The following is a 25,109-nucleotide window of genomic DNA, read 5'->3' on the forward strand; positions in this document are numbered from 1 at the left end:
CACACACAGATCTCATATCAGATCCCAGGCATTGGGTAAACAATTGAACCACCCATTAAACACACAACAGAGTCACGGGAACAGATGCTGTCCGGAAGCTGAAGCATAGCTGACTGCAGGGACACAGTGCCCTAGTGACACAAGCAACAGACTGTAGGGGCCACACCTGTGGAACAGATGAGGAGGGTGCATCACACAATTGAGGGACCTGAGTATTGGACTACAAGAACTACGTAATGTGGAAGTGTGACCAGGCCAAAAGACTGCAATCAGCATGTCAGACATAGTACACAGATTAGGCATGGACTTACCCCCTCCTTGCTGCTGTCTGGCCTTCAGCTGCCTGACCAGGTCTGGGAAGACCACCGCCAGTATCCGGAGCATGTGGGGGGGTCAGGGTCCAGTGTCCGCCCCTCCTGCGAGGAGGTGACAGCTTCAGCTGGACACTTGCGATCCTCCGGGTCCAGCCCCGAAGGTCCTGTCACCTCTTCTGGGAGTTGTGGATCCGGCGCTTGTAGACCCCCACCGAACGCACTGCCCGGGCGATGGTCAGCTATATCTCCTGCTTCCGGTGGGCATCAACCAGTGAGGATAACAAAGTTAAGAGTATATTAACACACATGCCCCATATTTGTGCTGCACACATTTGGATATACATGTCATCATCACAAAGGAAAATGAGTTACATAGGTAGTGCAATCATGGAAATGGACAAATGCCCTGCATGTCTGACATGTTAACAATGCCTGGGAAGTTGAAGCTTGCACAAATGCACTTTAGCAGCAGAACACCTGTTCATTACATGTACCTACACACTTTGAGGGATGAGAGTACTCAGTGAGAATGCTTGCCACTGGTGTACACACTGCTAGTACTGCTAGTCAGACAACATGCATAATTAGGAAGGCAGTGGACTGCACACTCATCTGCTCCCCTGGTTTCCCATACAGCTTGCTGTACTGTGGAAGGAGCCCGTCCAGGAGGGCCTGGTTCTCCTCCTTAGTGAAGGCTGGGGCCCTCTCTAGAGTACGTGCCATAACAGGAGCCAGAGGATGCAGAGACAGCAGCAGTGGTAGCAGGGATATGGTCCAGTAGCATGTAGTGCAGGCAATTGAGCTCCCTGGGGGCCATCCAGCCTTATATCTGTGCTGCAGAGGCAGACTCTGTGCCATGTGTCCCCAGTGATAGGTCCAACATGGTTGCATTCTATGAATCTGGCCAATCAATGGAAATGTACGACTCATTCACGTCTTCCGCATCGTTCAAATCTTCACCTTCATAAAACCCTAGGAAGTGCAACATTGTTGTAGGCATCCAACTGAATTTCAAGCGAACAACTTGTACAAGTTTTGAATCCTCATCCGTCTCCATGACAGTCCAGAGCCAATGGGTGCGCCCGGCTCGGTCAACTGACTGCACAACCCGTATTTTGAAAATACACATGCACCCATCTCCATATGATTCATGGGCCAAGGCATACGCCTGTCTCGGACCATGCCTGCCCGACGCGCATGCATGATAATCACTCGCGTCGGACCTCATTGCAGTCAATGACAAAGCGTAGGCATGGTTCGGTAACGAACCGTGCAATGCGTACAGATTGTCACCCGCGTCGGACCTCATTGTAGTCATTGACAAAGCGTAGGCACGGCTCGGTCATGAACTGTGCAATGTGTACGCATTGTCACCCGCGTCGGACCTCATTCCAGTCAATGACAAAGCGTGCACATGGCTCGGTCATGAACCGTGCAATGCGTACGTATTTTCACCCGCGTCGAACCTCTTTGCAGTCAATGACAAAGCGTACACACGGCTCGGTCATGAACCGTGCAATGCATACGCATTGTCACCCGCGTCGGACCTCTTTGCAGTCAATGACAAAGCTTACGCACGGCTCGGTCATGAACCGTGCAATGCGTACGCATTGTCACCCGCGTCGGACTTCATTGCAGTCAATGACAAAGCGTACGCACGGCTCAGTCGTGTACTGTGCTATGCGTACGCATTGTCACCCGTGTCGGACCTCATTGGTGTGACTATTTGACAGCTTTAACACACAATTACTTGCCAGGGAAACATGTGCACACCTACCACACTACAGCATTGGCCACGCAGTGTCCCATGGCATGTAAGGCTGCATTCCCTGTGTGTTGGGGGGCAAGATTTGGTTTGTTGTGTGGCACTTTTGTTCAGCCACTCCCAGGCTGTGCACGTGTTCATGGGGGCATAATCCTTTGTGTGTTGTGCACATTACCACTGTGATGTGCAACTGTACAGTGATGTGCATGAGTCACAGATACAGTTGCAGGTTGGATATGTTTAGGACATGTCACATACAACCTGAGTCCTGGTGGTGATGGCATGTACATCACAGTGAGATCTGTAGCCACAATTCTGATGTGCACCCACAGTCTGTGTGCATGTTGTGTCTCAGATGTGGATGATCAAATGTGCCCAAATGTGCCCAATGGGAGACAGTCTCCACATCCATGTGGTATGTGCAGCAACCTTGATGGTGTGTGTGTGTCTAAGAGACGTACATGTAGGGCCTGCAGAGACAACAGTGGCCACTATCTGTGGGACACACGCTTGCATTGTGGCATGTACGCAACACGCCATGTCATGCCAGTGTCAATGTGGCAATACAGGGACCCTGGGTATCTGCATGGCAAAGATCTGTGATGCCTGTAAGACATCAGGCCTCACTTGTCACTGTGGTGTGTGTTTGTAATGTCACAGCAGTACATAGGTAAGGTAGGGTGACACTGCCCAATGATTGGCCATTGCACTACATGGGACCTATGTGGACATGTGGAATTGAGATGTGAGATGATGGTCATGTAGGTGACATATGTGTCCATGCCCAACAGCACACACCTCAGTACATTGTGTAATGTCATGATGTATCATGTGATATTGAACCTGGTCATGGCCACATGGGTGGATGAACCGACAATCTTCCTTTGTTCATCTCTGTTCTGCAGGGCACCAGCTGTCCATCAACTGTTCCCAGACCTTGAAACCATGCAGGAACGCGACTGCATCCGACGGTACCGCTTCACCAGGCCACTGATTGTGGAGTTGGCGGATCAGTTGGTGCCACATCTTCTACCTGGCCGGACATACCCTACAGCACTGACCCCAGAGGTGAAGGTAATGGCAGCCCTGCACTTCTTTGCTACTGGTACCTTCCAATACACTGTGGCTACAGCAGGTGGTATGTCGCAAACTATGTTTAATCATGTGCTACGCGATGTCTTGGAGGGGATGTTACATTTCCTTGACCTGTACATCAAGTTCCCTATCCCAGCTGAACTCCCTGAAATAAAGGATGCCTTTTATACACTGGGGAGGATGCCGAACGCCATCGGATCTATTGATGGGACACATGTGGCCCTGATACCACCACAGGCACATGATCAGGCATACCGGAACAGGAAACATTTCCACTCGATCAATGCTCTGGTGGTATATCTTGCAGACATGTGTATCACACATGTGTGTGCACTGTTCCCTGGTTCTGTGTCCCTGATGTCTACATAATAAGGAGTAGTCGCATTGCAACGCTGATGTCACAGATGCCAGATCAGCATGCCTGGCTTGTCGGTGCATACTGACTGTTTACCATTGTGTGTGTTTGTCAATGTTGTATTCCGCACTCCTACAAAACTCTGCTAATTGTTCATTTTTTTGTGTTTAGGTGACTCCAGATACCCCAACATGCCGTGGTTGCTGACACTCTTCAGGAACCCTGTGACACCAGCCGAGATGCGCTACAATGAGGCACATTGTCAGAGCAGGAGGGTGATTGAGCGGACATTAGGCCTCCTGAAAAGCCGCTTTCGCTGCCTGGACAAGACCAGAGGGGCCCTCCCATATGAGCCTGCAAAGGTGTGCAAAATTATCCTTGTATGCTGCATGCTACACAACATGGCAGTGCGGAAGAAAGTGCCTCTCATCCAGGATGACGATGACCAACATCCGCCACCTGTGGAGGATCCCGGCCTGGGCCACGATGCCAGTGATGATGAGGATGAGGGTGACGTCCGCTCACAGCTCATCAACAACTTCTTCACCTGAATGGGAGTTTCCAGGGTTGTAATGTCAATGTATGGAGTTAGCCTGGAATGTGTTGTGGCTGCTCTGTTTCTGTCTGAGTGTGTCTGTGTGCCACATGACTGGATGCGTGCAATCCAACACCAGTGTGGGAGTAGTCAATTGCCATCAAGTGATGTGCCACAAACCCCTGGACCTCAATTCTCAGACACTCTGTGACCAGGTGTCCACCGTAACGTACAATTGCCTTGCAACTATTTTAGAATAAACATGTTGCTGATGTGTAATGAACCTGAGCTATGCTTTGTTAGGTGTGTTGTCTGTCTTCCCACATCTGAGTGACATTTGCTTACCTCACCTGTGGACTTGTTACCACTGACTGTGGATAGGTGCTGTGTCTGTGCATACCAATGTGTTTCAGGTCGACATCATTGTGTGGGATGAGTAACATGGCCATGGTGAGTATGTGTTGTGTTGCCATGAATCACCTTACGTTGGTCACATTGTTGTAGTATTTGGCTTGCACTATGTTATTTAGCAGATCGACATCTCCATGACACATGACAAGTTGGACTCACTAGAGAGGCAAGTATGGCGTACTGGTGAGTTTATTTTCAAACATGTGTGAGGAAAGTGCACAGGATGGTGGGTGCTGTACATTGGGTTTTGAATCCAAAGTTCACATTAGAGTTGGAAGTGCTGGTCGATGAAATGTCATCTGCTACATTGGACCAACATGAACGCTCCATGTCATGTGGGTGAGTTGTGTGCAATTGGACAAGGTGAATGGGTTGCGCACATAGAACATTGTCCAGAACAGGTTTAGAGGCCCTGGGGGATGTGCTGTGACATCTGCCTCTCACATGTCCTTCTTCGGATGACCCCTCTTCTTCTTGGGGGCGGATCCTCACAGGCAGGCCTCTGCGGTGCAGGGGACTGTCCGCCAGAGTCCTCCTCCCTCCCTGTGGCACTGGCAGATGGTGTTGCAGCAGATGTTGTTGCCACACAGGGAGGACATGTTTGTACTGATCTGGCGGAGGCATTGGAGTATGTTCCGATGCACCGCAGTAAGGGCATCCCACTTTGCCTCCATGCGGGCATGGTGGGCAGCCTGCTCCTGTTGTATGTCCTTGAGATTCCCCACTACCTGACCAAATCCTGCTGGTGCTATCCTGGTTCGCATCTTTGATGCGTGCCAGTTGGGGGTCATCATGCAGTCCAGACCCCTCTGCAAGGCGTGCCCTCTGCCTCCCACCCCTCCCAGCACCCCTATCCACACGGACAGGACCAGCGGCGGCCCGCACAGGTGACACTGGAACCCCCTGGGTGGTGTTGCTGGTGGTGTTGGCTGTAGCTTCCGGGGAGTCCTGTGTCCCTGTGCTGTGGGTGTTCAGTAGCCTTAGTCTGTCCGTGTTGGCGGGGGTACCCTGTCGGTTTCAAGATGATGGAGGCGTGGGTACAGGGGATGCAGATGTTGATGCTGCTGGTGCTGCATGATGACAAACACCGGAGTGGCCAGGTTGGTCGTCGTCATCCGAAGGTCAAGAGTCAAACCAGACAGCTCAGTGTCCACCAGAGTCTGGGACTGGGAATCCTCTTCATTTGGTGCTGTGTCCCCAGCACCACCTGTGTTTGGAAGAGACACACAATGTAAGTTAGGTTTCTACAGGCATCAATGGTTCACATACATGACATTTTCTACTGTACGTCCGGATGCCTGCCTCTACACGCTTTGTTCCTGGTTGTCACGGACAGAGATTGATATTGTTGTTGCACATTGCCCAGCCAACATGAAGCATTTTAATGTGCATGTCGAAGTGTGTGCATGCCCAGCTCATGGATAAATTTGCCTGTACATGACCAGTGCTACTCAAGGGCCATCACGTTGCTGACACAGGTGTGTCATCCCTGTACACATGTGAGCTTTATCAAGGACATACGTGTTATTCCACTGGGGATATTTTGTACTATTGGGGCGTATGTGGTAGCAGAGTTTGCTAGTCTTTGTGTGCTACATTGGTGTATTGGTACGACATGGCCACAGTCCGGTATGGATGTGATCTCTTTGGAGGAAGTGTTTTCTTCCAGTGTTCCTAGTTCCCATCTTATTTCATACAAGTGATCAAGTCACCATCGTTAATGAGTCTGGTGTTGAGTTTTGTACGTGCATATGTGATTTGACTTGTCAATGTTTCACATGTTGACATGGATTGGGCAAGGTAGCACTCTGGCTTTTCAATGTTCATGACAGTGAGGGCCGGTGGTGTGTCTGTTGTAGTTTGGCTGCTGTGAGTAGCATGTCTACTCCAATGCTGTCCATGTTTGACCTTGTGTATACAGTGTCTATGTCAGTGAGTGGTGTGTTGTGTGAAGGATGCCTATGTTTCAGCACGATGTAGGAGTGAAATGCAGCTCACAACAGCACCGAGTGTGAATGAGACCATGCTATGGTGTCAACTATATTGGTGTGTTCATTCCATTCACTGTCAGATGTCCTCTGTCAATGATGTATATGTGAGTTCCTGTGTGTTTTGTGCAATGTACCATATATATGGTACTCCACATTTGTCATCTGCAAGACACACCTCCCCTGCCCGGCCAGGGGGCACCCCTGGACACTGCAGCCCCAGACAATGATTTTGAACATATAGTTGCAATGGCTGTGTGTGCGACTAGGTTTTGTTTGGCCAGTGCATATGTGTGATTGTCAGTCACATCAGTTCTCAGGCGCAGTGTCAGACATCTTGTCAGTCCCTTCCCACTCCCTGTGAGGTGAGCATGGTTCAGTGTGAGCTTGCTGGGCAATGTGGGTGGGTGGGGATTGTCTGTGACTGCAACTCCAATCATGTTCTTGGCTATAACTCCCTTCCCAGCATGCCCATACTTCCTCCCTCTTGACTCTGCTTCCCTGTGAGGGGGTGTGACAGCAATGGCAAGAGGGCTGACTGTGAAGTCCTGGTGTTTGTTGTTGCCCAGTTCCCCATTGTAGGCTACCACGGATGCCATTCATCGTCCTGTCGAGACTCTATTCAGCTCGCATCATCAAACGGACAGCCATTGCTGCTGCCGCCCGCCCTCCGCTCCAGACGCGGATTGACCTTTTCCCTATTGAGCCAAAAACACCCAAGCTCAGTTTCAAATTGAAGTAGCCATCGCAGCTGCCACCCACTTCCCGCACCTCACGCGGACGATCGCGTATGACCCCTCGATCGGAACATACTCTAAGGTGTTCCTACGGCATTTTATTTATACCAGGCAATTTTTTCTTAATTTTGAGTCCTGGTGAGGATCCCACTGTACTAGGAGCTAGGGATCGAAACGTCGACTTTCTAGAACAGTACCACATTGTATCCACTGTGAAAATGTATTGTGGTTTCTGTTGGTCTGAGCTTACTTAAGTCGATTATTTTATTGTAAGCCCCCATGTTTGCTCCCAAAGCCTTCTGCCTGCCATTTCTTTCTACTTTTATCTGACTTTCTTTTCCTTTGGTGAAAACTTGGTACAGGATTGTGCTGTTGTTTCATCACTCTTCACTATCCTATTTTCAAACTTTGTGAAATTCAAGAATAAATGTTCCTTTGTCCGGCTGGACACAGGAGGAATACACATAGGTCTCATTGAAGTCTATGCTGAAACAAGTTACCTTAATTTAGATTATGCAAAGGACCATTGTTCTTAAAATAGTTGCCCAGTTCCCAGCATGGCCTTGTGCTCCCCACACCCCACAACAGAGCCCAGTGTCAGACATCTTTACAGTCCCTTCCCACTCCCTGTGAGGCGAGCATGGTTCAGTGTGAGCTTGCTGGGCCATGTGGGTGGGTGGGGATTGTCTGTTACTGCAACTCCCATCATGCTCCTGGCTACACCCCCCTTCCCAGTATACCCATACTTCCTCCCTCTTGACTGTGCTTCCCTGTGAGGGAGTGTGACAGTAATGGCAAGATGGCTGACTGTGAAATCCTGGTGTTTGTTTGGCTACAAGTCCAAAGAGAGCACCTGTGCTTCACACAGCAGCACCCAGTATGGGGTATCTTTTGCTGATATTTCACTGAGGTGTGGGTCAATGCATTCTACCCGGTGAGTTGTGTGGAGTTTGTGTTGGGGGGGTCTCCACATGCTGGTAAGTACGGTCAGAGCTGTCAGTCCTCCTTCCCACCCGGCCAGACATCCCACCATGAAACGTGCTTCCATTGGAGGGCGTGCAAGTTGTCTTTCAGGATGTCAGTCAGTGGTGTCCTGCTTCTGATTTGCACACAACCCCTACCAGGGCCTTGTGCTCCCTACAGCAGGACACAGTGTCAGACATCTTGTCAGTCATTTTCCACTCCCTGTGATGTGGGCATGTTTCAGAGAGGTCTTGGTGGGCCAATTTTGAGGGGGAGCATTATCTTTGACTACAAACCCCATTATGCTTTTGGATACACTCACTTCACCTGCGTACCCACTATTCCTTCCTGTCAGTCAGCTGCACTGTGAGGTAGTGTGTTTGTGTTGGCAAACTGTCTGACAGTGTTTATTTGGCTTTGTGCCACTAGCTTGTTCTATTTGTTGTTAGGTTTGTACATGTCATGAAACAGTTCCAAGTCACTATGAGATAGCAAGTATTGTGTTTATCTGACTAGCATACACATCTTGGGATGATTATCTATTGGTTACTGTGGCTTTGCTTGCGGTGCATGGTTTCACTGTACTCTTGCCACACAATATTGAGTATGTTGTTTGTGTACTCACCAGGCTCTGGTATGTCTGTTAGACCATGGGCGCTCTCTGGTGGTAGGATGTCCCGCACCTTCTCCTCCCAGGTCCTGAAGTAGACTGGTTTGGCAGGAGGGCAACCGCCGGTGCGCTGACTCAAGGCATGATCTTTCTCGATGAGTTTCTTGACCCTCCTGCGCACGTCATAGCACCTGTTCTGGATATCGTCCTTTGTGCGCAACGTTGGTGCTTGTGCGTTCACCTTGTCCACAATCCTCGCCCACATCTTTGTTTTCTGTGACATGGGGGTCCTTTGGACCAATATACCAAACAAATGTGGCTCTACTCTGATGATCTCGTCTACCAGCACTTCTAACTCACTATCTGTGAACTTTGGATTCTTCTTGGGGGCATGGTGATGGGTGGTGGTGGTGAGTGATGTGTGTGTGAGGGTGCAAGTGAGGGTGGGTTAGTGTTGGTTTAGCTAGCTGTACGTGTGAGTGCTTTTGGTGTGGTACTGATAGTGCGGAAGTTGTGTGATGGGTGAGTTGTGAGTGTGTCTGTGATTGCTGTGTGATGGTGTTTGCTGCTGGCTGTGTCTCCTATTTGCAAAAGATCATGGTAGTGATTAATGTCCTTTATATAGGTGGAGTTGTGGGTGTGGTCTTTGTCCCAGGTTTTTTTTAATGATAATTATTGGCTTTTTCATTGCTTGTCCTTTTTTTGTCTTTTCTCCTTTGGGTTTTCTAGGCATGAAGGAGACGTTCTTCTGACCGAGACGGTGGCTGATGTTGGCTCGTGCGGGCTTCTCCGCCTCGTTCACGCTGACTATCTTCTGTGTTTCATACGCGTCGGTCGCGGAGATCTCTATTACTTGTGGGACTGGTTTTCCGTGCGTGTCGGTCATGCGGCTTGGGCTCCGTGCGCATCGGTCTGGGTTTACACGCATTGCATCGTACTGCGCGGGTCGGACATCACGGGTACGTGTCGGTCGGGTTCATTCCGGGTTTGTGTCGGTCGGTGAAACTCACGTGGGTTTTCTAGCCGGGTCACTATTTTCCCTACGGCTCGGTCGTACGGCTTGTATTCCGTACGTGTCAGTTGTAATTCACACGTGTTGCATCGTACTGCACGGGTCGTACGGCGCTGGTCCTTGTCGGTCTTCGGTCCAGGTTTGTGTCGATCGGTACGTTTTGCGGCCGGAATCGGAATCGACCCATAAATATTAAAATAAACAATAACCACCTTTTTTAAACATATTAAATATTTAAAACACATATAATAAATATAAAATAATATACATTAAAAGACCTGAATATTACTTGCCAATGCGTTGGAATAGCATGCGTTGTAATAGTAGACATTGTAATGGCTTGAATTGTACTGGTATATGCGCTGTAATGGCATGCTTTGTAATGGTTGCATTGTAAAGGCATTGCATTGTAATGCCTGCATTGTAATGGATGTCTTCCGAATTCTTTGAATAGTTTCTAGATATGTTTGATTTGGAGACTGCAGTGGTATAATAAAGAGAAATGTAGCCTAGTGCTTAAGATCGTTTTCATTGTTACGAGCTTTATAAGTGTCTTTGAACACCATGTGCAAACTGGTGGATGCTCTATAAACAACAGGATGGGGACTTTTTAACTGAAATGTCAATGTTATTTTGAATTTTAAATAAATATATCATTCCGGTCCATGATGGGGAGATGTTTGCGATGTTAGAAATAAAGTTACAAAGCAGCATTTATATGTGTGTGCAAGGGGTAGTGGAGTGCGCTATGTAAACTTGCAAGCAGAGTTAGATGTTGTGTACTACTTTATGAATATGTGTGTGTGTGTGTGTGTGTGTGTGTGTGTGACTATGTCGGTGTGCCTGTGTTCGTGAGTGTGTGCTACTGGACATCTCCTCTACATGACATGTGGTTGAAATAAAGTGTAGCAAAACCAAGGGGGGTGATGGACAGAGTCTTGAACATTGCAAACACTCACCCCCAGTCAACTAATCTGGGTTTAATCCATTATTATTCTTTAGCTCACTCCGCCACCATGGCCATATGCAAATCAGTCTGACCCTGTGCCTCATGGGAACAGTCCAGCCCGAACTGCCAAGCCATGTCTTCCCTGGACCGGAAACAAGCATCCTGGGGCCAGTTTCGGGTTCATAACCCTCATCAGCCAGGCTATCTTGAATCCCATGGCAAAGTGAGCAAGGGACCCACGTCTGGGCATACCATGCCAACTTAAGGCGAACAGGTCTTGGGGCAATTGTATTACGATGTAGGCACTGCAAAGAAGAACATAAAACAATGAACTCTAGCACGAATAAAAACTCGGCCCCGATGAAAGTGCCCTGCACATCATAGCACACGCCATTCCCAATGAGGGAAAGGGGCTGCAGATCCAGAAGTCAGGAACAGGTTGAAGACTGACTTGAGATTCAGCAGGGCCCTCATACACAGAGCATAAACAGATAAAAAGGCATTGAAAAGTCAAGGATGCTGGTAGAAGGGGTATACCTTAAATAATCAAAGAGTAGGTCAGGAGGAGATACAGCAATAAAAACAGGCCTTTAAATTTGGTTTCATTATGTTGCAGTTTCTGTGAATTCAAACATATAGCTCAAATGTCAGCCAAAGTTTTCTGACAAATTTCTGCTTATTCTTTGAGCCTGGAGATTTATTTTTTTGTTATTGAGTAGAAGCATAGAACAATCACGAAAAATAAAAAAATCAATTAATTATATTTTTCTTTATAATAAATAGACTTCATCATTAAAACACAGGGATCAGTTATTGCTTTGATGGTATATTCCTATGCCTTTTTTTTAAAACAGAGTAAAGTGGAATATGTCGGGAATACCTTTAAAAAAGATCCTCTTGCATTAAAAAGACATATCATTTTAGGACAGTAACATCGATTTCATGTGCCTCTCCAAGACCTTGATAAACTGCATTGTACCAGTATAAATAATGGCTAATCAGCCGTCATCAGCCAGGCTAGCTTGAATCCAGTGGTAAAGTGAGCAAGGGACCCATGTCTGGGCATACCCTGCCAACTTTGGGCGAACAAAGCAAAACCAAAGGGGATGATGGACGGAGTGTTGAACATTGGAAACACTCACTCCCAGTCAACTGATCTGGGTTTAATCCATCATCATTCTTTAGCTCACTCTGCCACCCCAGTTTAGATGTGGACATGGCCATATGCAAATCAGTCTGACCCTGTGCCTCATGGGAACAGTCCAGCCCGAACTGCCAACCCATGTCTTTCCTGGACCGGAAACAAGCATCCTGGGACTGGTTTCGGGTTCATAACCCTCATCAGCCAGGCTATCTTGAATCCCATGGCAAAGTGAGCAAGGGACCCACGTCTGGGCATACCATGCCAACTTAGGGCGAACAAAGGAAAACCAAAGAGGATGAGGGGCCCGCAAAGAAAAAACCAGATGCCTTTCCATGACGGAGTCTCTGCCACGGAACGGCACTTCTCCGCCATTATAGTGATATGGATGGCGGTGCCTACTAGGCACCGCCACCATATTGCTGTGCTTTTCCGCCCGATAGGCAATCGGGTGGATTGTCTACTGGCGGAAAACTGGCGGACAGTCTTACTGTCCGCCGGGGTTCCCCTGCCATCATAATGTGGCATTGGGGAAAAGTTATGCGGGTGGTGACTTTTGGCGGGCGGATCGCCACCGCCATACAGGCAGTGGCGATCCGCCCGCTATACTAATCACCCCCAAAATGTTGACAAAACACTAACACTCACTGGATGATCTCATTAGTGATGTTATCAGTGATGTCATTTGAGATATCATCATTGATGTCATCGTGCTATCTCTTACCATGTCATGAGTACTGGAATAGCTGTTGTCATAAGCAGTGCATTGCGGGGGCATATGTTACAGTTAGTTAAGGTAAATATAACTGCTGAATTCCTATGATTTTATGTATGTAAAATCTGAACCTAATTGTAGCATTCATGTAACCTTAGTTTTTTTAGTGAAAAAAAATTATATATATATCTATAGGAGCAGGAGCATCTGTTATCTGAACATATTTTATTCCTATTATTTGAGAAAAATGCTCTAGCTTAATCATTTTGGCCATTTCTTATGCAATAATTATCACCAAAATCCTGGTATTTCCCCTCTCGGAAGATAGCGGTTATCAGTTGATTTACGCTATGGAAATAAAAATCCCTGTGCGGAGAGCCTATCCCCTTTAGATAAAGGAGGACTAGAACTACACATATTGAAGCCTAATACAGACTAAATGAGGATAGAGATATATTTGGATATTACCGTCTGAGATTTATTGATATACAGCGAAGTGCACTTCTAGAAAATATATACTAGGATTTTTGTGACAATTTACAACCCTGATGAAGTACTCAAGGAAGAAACGACTTTGCAGGGTTTTTCATTTGTCTGTATCTACATAAGAATAGAAATAAATCAAGAAATTTACATTGAGATCACGTGACTCCTGTGTATTACTAGTGATTACTCTTGTTGATTTTGGTTGGACTTGTTATACACATTGTTGGTATAATCTATTATGTTTTGGGATTGTTGATGATGGAAATAGTGCAAACAAAATGATGAAATTTTTATGATATAGTATTTTTCTCAACTAATAAGAATAACATATTTCCAGATAACAGGCGCTACTGCTCTATCTTTGTAAACAAGTCTTTCTATGTGGTAATTCATGGGAAGTAGGATCACAAACAGTTGAGCATTTAGATTACATTATTGATTTTATATATATTTAAATACTAGTATGACTGCCTCCTAGCCTTACTGATATATATATTCACTGAAAAAAACATAGGTTTCAGGCCTGATATAGTTAGGAATTAGCATTTAAAAAACCTTAGAAATTCACTGAAAAAACAATAGGTTTTAGGGGTGTTATAGTTAGGTGGACATTTCACTCGAACAAAACCATTGAAATTCCTCCGATAGAGTTAGTTGTACTAACTACATCTCGCGCGCCCGCAATTCACTTCTGATGATGTCACATATTACATCATTCATGACATGGTCAGTGACATCACTGATGACATCTCAAATGACATCACTGATGACATCACTGATGACATCATCCAGTGAATGTGGTTTGGTTCGTTATTTAAATATGTATTAGATATCTATAGCAATTTGCATTGAAGAATGAGTGGATATATAAATATAAATATCTGGACTAAATATATTGGATAGTGACTAACCTGTGTGAATATCTGTATCACTTTGTAAGTTGTTGTGTAAACTGCTGCACCAGTTGGTTAACAGCTATGTGAAAGTATATATTATTGATTGATTAGTTAACTGAGTATTTGTATGGGAGAGTGAATGTGTGTGTGGTTCGGTAGGGGGGGTGTGACTGGCCAAAGATGTGTGAAAAGTTGATTCAGTAGGTATATGAAGTTAAAACTACATGTTATAACAGTTGTTTGGGTGAGTGAATATCTTTATGGGTGTGGTGATGAGCCAATACATGTCTCAATGGTACATGTCCAACAAACTAGGAAAATAAAAGCCAGTGTATGTGTCAGTTGTTGTATATAAATAAATATATATATGACTCAGTGATTGTATGAGTGACTGTATGGATAACTGTATACTTGTAATAGTGTTTTTATAACACACTAAGTATGATTTATTATCTATATGAATAGATGAAGTGGTGTTTTTATAAGTGTATAGGTAAGTAAAAGTAAGTATGATCCATTGTTTGTATAAGTGAGTAGGATGACTTCATAAGTGATTAGGATGTGTGCTGGTGTGTAATGTCGATATAGGTGTATAAGTGATAGTGTTCTAATGATCATTGACAGCATGTACGAGTGAATCTATAGGTAAGTGATTAGATGTGTGTATAGATCTAGGAATCACTGAGTGGGTGTTTAGAAACTTGTATTGGTGTGTCAATGGTTTTAAATCTGGCAGTCTGTATTTTACAGTGAGTGATGAAAGGTTATACTAGTGTATGATGAGGTGTATCTGATTGTCACGTGGATGATGCCATCAGTGATGTCATCAGTGATGTCATTTGAGATGTCATCAGTGATGTCACTGACCATGTCATGAATGATGTAATATGTTACATCATCTGCAGTGGATTGCGGGCGCGCGAGATGTAGTTAGTACAACTAACTATATCGGAGGAGTTTCAATGGTTTTGTTCGAGTGAAATGTCCAGCTAACTATAACACCCCTAAAACCTATTGTTTTTTCAGTGAATTTCTAAGGTTTTTTAAATGCTAATTCCTAACTATATCAGGCCTGAAAACTATGGTTTTTCAGTGAATTTCAAAGGTTTTTTAAATGCTAATTCCTAACTATATCGTGCTGAAACCTATGGTTATTTCAGTGAATTTCAAAGGTTTTGTAAATGACAATTTTTAATGTATTAATTGTTATACTGAGTTTTTTTTATACTGATTTACTAAATTTTTTAACCCCTTCAGTGCCACGCCCTTTCCCCCTTCTGTGCCGGGCATTGTATTAGTGGGTGGGGTTCATGACGAGATAGTCTCGTCATGGGCACAGCGCAACCGTGCTCCATGACGAGACTATCTCGTCATGGGCACAGAAGAGGTTAAACTATTAATTTTTAGATATTTTTTTTTAATTACATTATAATTACATTGTACATTACAATACAAAATATACTTTTTCAGAATGAATTACTTTAGTTTAAATACTTGGCAAATAGGCAACAGACTTTCAAGTACAGTAGTTACAGTTGATGCAATGGGCAACACAATTTCAAACACAAAGCAACATGGAGCTCAATGTGAATTTCTAGTTAAATGCAATTAGTTACTTTATGGATTACTTTTCTAACCACAGGACTGGATCCTAGACTCAGTCCTTGGACATCTCCTGTAAACAGTTGAGTAAAAGCGTTTTGGTTACAGTAGTAATTTTTAAAGAATATTATTGTATTTTAAAAGTTGACACTTAGAACATTTTTCACATAGAATCACCAGTGTTATCCTATGGCAGAAAATTCACTTAGCAGGTAAGTAGTGTTATCGTTACTTTTTCTTACTCAGTGGTGGATCCTGGATCCAGCACTGGCCAACCTCCTGTAAACAGTTGAAAGAATGTGTTTAAGTCATACAGATGATTTTTTAGGAATATTTTTAGTTTGTGAAAATAGACACTAAGAAACTTTTCTGCTGAAAACCACACAATGGATTCCTATGGAAGGAAATACAAGTTACTGGTAAGTACGCTTAGAATTACTTTTCAGGGTCAGTGCTGGGCTAAAAGATGCAGCACTGGGTTCTCTCCTGATAACAGGTGAGTAAATCGGAATTCGTAGTTCGGCTGATTTTAGAGGAATATTTGTACGTTTCAAAATTGGACACAACATTTTCTGGTGAAAACCACACAATGGATTCCTTTGGAAGGAAATACAAGTTACTGGTAAGTACGCTTAGAATTACTTTTCAGAGTCAGTGCGGGGCTAAAAGATGCAGCCCTGGGTTCTCTCCTGATTACAGGCGAGTAAATCGGAATTCGTAGTTCGGCTGATTTTAGAGGAATATTTGTACGTTTCAAAAATGGACAAAATTTTCTGCTGAAACCACACAATGGATTCCTATGGAAGTAAATACAAGTTACTGGTAAGTATGCTTAGTATTTCTTTTCAGGGTTAGTGCTGGGCTAAAAGAAGCAGCACTGGGTTCTCTCCTGATTAAAGTTGAGCAAATCGGAATTCGTAGTTCGGATGATTTTAGACAAATATTTGTACGTTTCATAAATGGACACAGAAAATGTTCTGCTGAAAACCACACAATGGATTCCTATGGAAGGAAATACAAGTTACTGGTAAGTATGTTTAGAATTACTTTTCAGGGTCAGTGCTGGGCCAAAAGATGCAGCACTGGGTTCTCTCCTGATAACAGGTGAGTAAATCGGAATTCGTAGTTTGGCTTATTTTAGATGAATATTTGTACGTTTCAAAATTGGACTTAGAAACTTTTCTGGTGAAAACCACACAATGGATTCCTATGGAAGGGAATACAAGGTACTGGTAAGTACGCTTAGAATTACTTTTCAGAGTCAGTGCTGGGCTAAAAGATGCAGCCCTGGGTTCTCTCCTGATAACAGGTGAGTAAATCAGAATTCGTAATTCGGCTGATTTTAGAGGAATATTTGTACAATGGTGAAGGAAGGGGGCGGGGCCTGAGGTGACTTGTGCAAACACGCCCTGTGGCGCGTTTTAAGTTGGTGAATTAATTCCTCTTCAATCCTGAGGTACCCTGGGGGCCAACTAGCCCACCAGGTACCTCCAGTATGCGCCAGGGAGCTGCATTGCAGAGCAGTGTTCAGAGGCCACGCCCCTTTTTACAACTGGTGGGCTAGTTGGTCCCCAGGGACCCTCAGGATTGAAGAGGAATTAATTCCCCAACTTAAAACGCGCCACAGGGCGTGTCTGCAAACATCTCACTACAGGCCCCACCCCCTACCTTCACCACTGTGTAAACGCACCCTGTGGGGTGTTTTAAGTTGGGGGATTAAGTCCCCTTGAATCCTGAGGTCCCCTGGCAGCAAACTAGCCCACCAGGTACCTCCAGTACGCGCCAGGGAGCTGCGTTGCAGAGAGGTGTTCAGAGGCCACACCACTTTTTACAACACTCTGCAACGCAGCTCCGTGGCGCTTAGTGGAGGTACCGGGTGGGCTAGTTGTCCCCTAGGGGACCTCTGGGTTGAAGAGGAATGAATTCCCCAACTTAAAACGCGCCACAGGGCGTGTTTGCACAGTATCACCTCAGGCCCCGCCCCCTACCTTCACCACTGTGCAAACGCACCCCGTGGTGTGTTTCAAGTTGGGAGATTAAGTCCCCTTGAATCCTGAGGTCTCCTGGCGGCCAACTAGCCCACCAGGTATCTCCGGTAAGTGCCACGGAGCTGCGTTGCAGAGAGGTGTAAAAAGGGGCGTGGCCTCATTACATCTCTCTGCAACGCAGCCCCCTGGTGCATACTGGAGGTTCCTGGTGGGCTAGTTGGCCCACAGGGACCCCCATTATTCAAGGGGAATTAGATCCCCCTCTGCAAACGCGCCAGGGGGAGAGTTTGCAGAGTGGTGTAAGGAGGGGGTGTGGCCTCTGGCCCGATCCCGGTCTTTTTTTTTTTTTTAGAAGGGGTGCTGTGTAGCCCCCCTTCTTTTTCTAATTTATTGGCCCTGGGGACCGCATCCCCCAGGGTCTGCCCCCAATTTTTTTTTTTTAAATAAAAAATACAAAAATCAGGAAGGGGGCCGCGTGGCCCCCCTACCGAGGCCATATTTTGCCACGGGGACCCCATCCCCCGGGGCATGGTCTTTTTTTTTTTGTATTTTGGAGGGGGGCTGCCTTGCCCCCCTCCTGTGGCCCATTTTGGCCCCGGGGACCCCATCCCCCGGGCCGTTTTTTTTTAAAAATTATTTTTTACATTTTTAGGAGGGGGGCCACTACTGGCCCCGGGGACCCCATCCCCCGGAGCCTGGCCACCTCGTTGGTGACCGTGGGGGGTCCCCAATCCCCCCACGGCCCCGTCGGCTCCCCGCCTCCTCCGGGAGCCGGCATTGCTTTTCCACATGGGGAGCAGCTAACATGCTGCTCCCCATGTGGAAAAGCAATCTGCTTTGCTTCATTGAAGCGAGAGCAGGTTTCCCTGCTCTCGCTTCAATGAAGTAAATCAGTTTGCAATGGCAGGGTGGGAGCCACGAGGCTCCTGCCCTGCCATTGCAAACAGCAGTTTCCCGGGGGTGGGCACCCCGGGACACTGCAGTAGCCGGCCCTGGGGGGTGGCGGTCTCCAGGGCCATCATTGGGCACGGCCCCCCCTCATAATTTAAAGCCCCGGGGGGTGGTGGTCCCCGGGGCTTGGGGGTCCGTAACGGACCCTCTATTTTAAATAATTAGTGTCCCGGGGAGGTGGTGGTCCCCGGGGTGTGTGGGGGGGCTCAAGACCCCCCCACTCATGTATATTAAAGCCCCGGGGGTGGCGGTCACCGGGGCTGGGGGGCCCCTCTGGGCCTCCCATAATAATATAATTTTTCCCCCGGGACTTGGCCCCCCCGGGGGCTAAATAAAAACGAAGCGCATCCCGCGATTTAAAAAAAATAATAATCATTTTTTGGGCCTTGGGGGTCCTTGTGGGACCCCCTGAGCAGGCTTCGGGGGTCAGGGTGTTTCTACCCTGCCCCCTTGTCGCGTTTTGCACCTTTTTTTCGGTTTCCTTGTGCCTCGGTTCTACCGAGGCACAAGATGGCTGCCAACACTTCCTGATTCAGAGCGTTGGCAGCCAATTAGCACTCAGCTTGTGCACAGCAGGGTGCACGCTGGGTGCGGGGAGGGTGCGCGGATCCTCAAAGGCCATAGATATATCTATCTTTTTAACTCTATTTTTCTCAGGAACTACTGAACGGATTTACACCATTTAAGCAAAAGGCACGAGTCTGAACTGAGGACTACCTCTACCTCAAATTTGGTGTAATTCCGTTCAGCAGTTCGGGCTGTAGCTGCGTCAACAGGTCCTATGGGAAAATGCATGGGGAAAGCGCATTTTGGGACCCCCTCTTTTCTCAGCCCCCGCTTGACGAATCACCGTGAAATTTTCAGGATAGGAGCGGACCGGAGCTGGCCAAAAGTTTCGTCAATCGCCGCCAACGTTATTCCAAATAGAATGTTGCGGATTTGCTCTGGAAAATAGGTGACCACCAGTAGGTAGATATAGTTACATGGTTACATTGAACTACACCTAACTGGCACATTTAATTTAATTTAATATAAGTCCCTATTAAATGGAACTACAGGTATTTAGGGCCTTTAAATTAAATGCTACTAGTAGTCATGGAGCCTGGAGACCTGGGTTGTGCTACCCACTTAAGTAGCCTTTTAACACATCTCAGGCCTGACTCTGTAGCCTGAAGTGCTGTTTTAAACTGCCATGTTAGCCCTGGCATCTTTGGCATGGTTTCCCCAAGACTTTTGCCAACAGGCCTCCTGTTGAGTTCGGACTCTGAGCCCTTTACCACTGCTATCCAGTGCTAAAGTGTATGTGCTATCTACTTTAAACATAGTAACATTATCCTATCCAACAACTGACATATTTAATTTACCTATAAGTCCCGAGTAAAGTGCACAGCAGGTGCCCAAGGCCTGTGAAATAAATGATCCTAGAGTAACCGCATCACTGATAGTGCCACCCACTTCAATAGCCCTTTAAACATGTCTCAGGCTTGCCATTGCAGAGCATGTGTGCGCAGTTTTAGATTGTATATCAACCTGGCACATTAAAACTCTTGCCAGGTATATTTAAAAGGTAGGGCATGCACTTTTAAGTTTTGCAAAACACTTACATTTGTTTTTTTACTCCTGCAAAGCCTATCTCTCCCACAGGTTAACATTGGAATTACCTTATTACATTTTAGAAGTGTAATTTCAATTTGGGGAAAAAATGGGGCCCCCAGATGTGGTGTCTCTGGGATCACAATTGAGAAAAACTTATGGTGAAACTGGATTCTGAAAATGCCACTTTGGGAAAATTGGTTATTTTCTTACTGTAATCATTTGGTGCCTTCTGCCTGTCTCTGAATACATGTCTTTTGTGGGTGACGGCTGGCTTTGTACATACCCTGCAGACTGTCATGCACAAAGGAGCTAGGTGTTATGGATTGGCCGTCCACATTTTGATGGGTCATCCTCTGCCAGATGCGGGAGAGGAACTGACACTTACACCTGAATGGGCTATGCCCTGACCCCACACAAGGAGCTGCAGACCCCCAGTAGTGAGTCTGGAGCCATGGTATTATAGTCAGGGACTTTCTGCACTTCAAATAATCTCTTTGAAGTCTCCCCCACTTCAAAGGCACACCTTTGTTTAAGTACTGGACCTCTGACACCACCAACTGAATACATTTCTGGACCTGTGGACATTCTGCTAGAAAGGAGGACTGCTGTGCTGCTGAAAGGACTGTCCCACTGCTGGCCTCTGCTGGAATAGAGCTCTGCTGTACTGACCTGCTGCCTGCTGCCCTCCTCGCCTGGGAGTGAGAAGGAGGAGACCTGCATCTCTTCAACCCAGAACGAAAGTGGCTATAATGGTTTGCCTTCTGTTTGAAGTCTCAGGGATATCAAAGACTACAAATCATCCATCTACAGCACCTAGACTCAGCAATCTGAAAGTTTTCCCCTGCCAAGTGGTGCCAATCAAATCCTGGGCCCTTGGAAGTAGGTATAAAGTGTTGTACCTACCAAAATCCATGCATCCCTGCTGTTGCACCGCTCTGAGCTGGCACATCTCTTTTGAATGTGACGCATCCCAATTGCTGTGAGAATCAAGTACATGGCGTTGGCACGGCACATCACCTGCAGTTTTGACTCATGTCCGACTTGCGCGGCATGGAACCAACGCATTCCCAACATCCAAGGCATCAGCAATGACACATCGCTTCCTCTGCTTCACACATCGGATCTTCACCGACCATGCAAACAAAGTACTTTGAGGTGGGACGAGGTTGGTCCCTGCAAACCATGCTCAATCACAGTCGGCCTAAATGTTTGGATGTGATCTGGTCTAGGGCGACTAAATAGCCCTGTTGGCACTTTATGCATTTAATCACTACAAAATCATAAATTTTTTGAAAATTCATAAATTGATTTCTTTTTATTGGATTTTTTGTATTTTGGTCTTGTTTTGTTCATGAACATATGCACTATCTTTCTAACTTGGTGTGGAGTCTGTTTATGACGTTTTCAGGGTGCTACTGTTTAAAGCATTACACAAAAACTTTACTCATTGCTCCTAAGTTAAGCCTGACTGCTCTGTGCCAAGCTACCAGAGGGTAAGCATAGGTTAATTTAGGGAGTGTTGTTGACTTAGGATTGTGGTTCCTGGGTGCTAGTTACTGCAAACCAGAAATCCAATTTCTGACATGTCATTTTTGAACTGCCAAAATAAGCATTTTGCCAGGCCTAAAAATTCCTTCTTAATACTTATAAATCACCCCTAAGATAGGTACTAAATGCCTCTAGGTCAGGGTGCATTTCATTTAAAATGTAAGACATGTGTACTTAAGTTTTACATGTCCTCGCAGTGAAAAACTCCTGAGGTTATGCTTCATTGTTTAAAGGCCTATTTCTCCAATTGACTAACACTGGGTACATTTATTTCGTTTAATAAGTGATAACTTTAGACTGAAAGCAGATAGAGATTTAGGGCCTGATACACACTGGTAAACTTACACTTTTGTGTAAGTTTGCGAATGTTTTGTAGACACAAAGGGATTACAAGTTGTATCTTTACAAGTGCGGAGTCCTCAACATATGAAGAGAGAAGAGTCTATTTTTTTTTATGTTTGGAGACTCTCCATTCATAATGATACTATTCATAAATCCCTTTGTGAATGCCAAACAATCATAAACTTACACAAAAGTGTCCGCATACTTTTGTGAATCAGGCCCATGGTGTTTACACTCAAATGAATTGTATTTAACAATAACCTTTAATGGTAAAGTCAGATTTTAGATTACAATTTGAATAACGCTACTTTTAGAACCTGTGCACTTTCCTGTCCAAAGGTTTTTAAGGCTTACGATGTGTTTCCAGCTGTTTGGATTGGTTAATGGCTCCCCTTTTAAGAATGTGTATTGGGCCCAGACAGTGAAATATAGATCCTTGGTCTGGACAAGAAGAGCCATCCTGCCAGGATGGTTGGGGCCGGTGCTGTGCCCTGCTACCTTGCACTGAAAAAGTGCGTGCCTTCAGCACACACAAAGGACAGTGAGATCTGTCGTTACACACAAAGGACAGTGAGATCTGTCGTTTGTCACCCCACATTTCTTGGAGCTTGACAGGCAAAGGGAAGAACTTTAAAGGGGGTAAATATAGGGGATCCCCACGTCAAAGGCTAGCACCAGGTACACATGTTAGACCTCCTGGCACTCATCAGTACACTCCTGTACCTGTGGGCACTCAATAGGAAGGACTGCCTTCTTTCCCAGAGGACTGCCCTTCTGTTTCCAGAGGATTTGTCTGCTGCTTAAGGCCTGTCTTGTTCCCCAGAAACCAGCGCTACTCTTTGAGAAAGAAGACTGGAACTGCTCCCTTCACCCCAGGCTAACCTGAACTCCTGTTCTGAGCTACAGGGGCATAACAAGCTCCAGAGGCTTCTTTGAAACTGCCCAGCTGGCCTGCTGAAATTGGACCTTCCTAGACCTGCAACTGGACATGTCTGATCCCTGATGGCCTCTGCTAGAGTGAGTTCCTGATCACCAAGCGGTGCGTCCCCAAGTCCTGCACCCGTCTTAACAAAAAAGAAAAATCCTGAAGTTTGGGGTTTTTAGTGACTGCAAACGAACCAATTGCACCATGACTCTGCTGCCTGCGATGACCGCCAATGTGAAACTCCAGGGAACCCGACTCTTCGCGCTGCAGCGATGTTAGGCAATGCAAGATCTGGACTCTGTGCTACAGCAATGAAAGCCTGCTGTGACCACCAACATGAAGCTCTAGGCCCTGTGCCCCACCCCACAATGCACATGGTAAAAAACATCTTACTATACATTACAAACACAATAGAAATTCAAAGAAAATAAATCAAAGGTTAAATCGGCATTATAGTTCAGAGTTGAAATATTTTGTTACATTTTTTTAAACATTGAAATTCAATAAAAAAATCAAAGATTGAAAAAACGTTCTCGTTATTTGAAATTGTCAGTTAAAACGTACTATTTAATTTAAGGTAACAACCAAAACTCGAAAGGAAATATATTGCACGCCCTTGCCATGCACTGCTAAATTCCTCAGGTTACATCACTTCACTCATCAATGTGTACTTATGGGTAGGACCGAGTTATCATAGGAAATTGATTTTTTGGTCGCTGATAACTTTGGTTCTGTTTCATGAATCTTCAAGAAACTTTCCAGATAAAAGCCATCCACCTCATCTCCTTCCTTGAAAGTATTGGGCGATCAGTCAAACGGGGATGAGAAATAAGGAGATCTCAATATGAAATTTCCCCAGGCGATTTCCCCAGGAATTAGTTGAGAGCGCTACAGTTAAAATGGCTGAACAGAATTGCACCAAATTTGGCAGAACGCTTGATCTTTAACCAGAAAACATTTTTATATTTGATGTAAATCTGTTAGGTAATTATTGAGAAATTAAGGTTTGGTTTTATATGAGTCCTGTGGGAGTCTCGCAGGACCACAGCTTAAAATTATGGAGTGATTGATTGGCAGAGTGTTATTTTGTATTACCATCGACCATATTGTAAGAATCTCTCCCCAGTGATGCAGGAGCGCTGCACTGATGGTTTGGCTGAAAAATAAAAATTAATGTGTGGCTATCATTAAAAAACGAAATAAATGAAAAAAATAAAGTACAGGGGGGCAGGGTAGGGGTATGCTCACCCCTGGAACTTGTGGGTGAGTCATAGAGGGACTCCCCCGAGGGCCAATTTAAAAGAAAAATGAATTTTGTGTCACTGTAACCCAATGAAACTCCGGCGGCAGCAATTGGAGTTTCCTTATTCTAGCAGGAGTACCGTAAGATGGAAAAGAATAAAAATAAAAATGAATGGAGTCTATGTTCCTTGGAGGAGGCCAAGCCCTACAGCCAACTTAATGCCACGCATGGCAGATGGCCGTAGAGGCGGAAGGGGGTCAGCCATCAGGAGCATATTTGATGCAGGGGTTGGCGGTGGCCGGGCATTTGTGACTAACCACACGCAATGCATAGCCAAAAGAGGTTGTGCACAGGGCCTGCTTGCCCTTAGCCCAAACCCACCCACGCACAGCTTTCAGCCTCTTGTGTGGGGTGTTCTCTCAAAATTAATACACATTGCAATTGCTTTCAAATGAGGAACTAAGGGAGGGGATATTTTGTGACTGGAGGAGGCAAAGATCTATGAAACATTTGTACAATAATCAGTTAAAAAATAGGAGAAATGCCTCTCAGATCTATTTAAATAAAAGTGATGTCATTCAGGTAGAACAACCCGCTCACTGTGCCACAAATGTAAGCCGTGTTTGCTTTTCACCTGCTACACTCTCAGTCATGTTTGTTTGTTCTGGGTGTTCACCACTTGACAGAAATGAAGAATGAAGATATTCAGTATCCTTCACAGAGGGACCACATCCTTGAAGATGTCAGCTTTGAAAAATGATTTATCTCAGACTTAGACCATCAGATTTCCAATTAATTCCAACTAACTAGAGCAAACAACCTTTTTCAAACAGGTCTTGGGGCAATTGTATTACGATGTGGGCAGAAGAACATAAAACAATGAACTCTAGCACGAATAAAGAAAATGTGGTGAATGAGTTGAGCAACAACTCGCCCCGATGA

The sequence above is a fragment of the Triturus cristatus genome, chromosome 7 (assembly GCF_964204655.1).
Source record: "Triturus cristatus chromosome 7, aTriCri1.1, whole genome shotgun sequence".
NCBI classification, from domain to species: domain Eukaryota; kingdom Metazoa; phylum Chordata; class Amphibia; order Caudata; family Salamandridae; genus Triturus; species Triturus cristatus.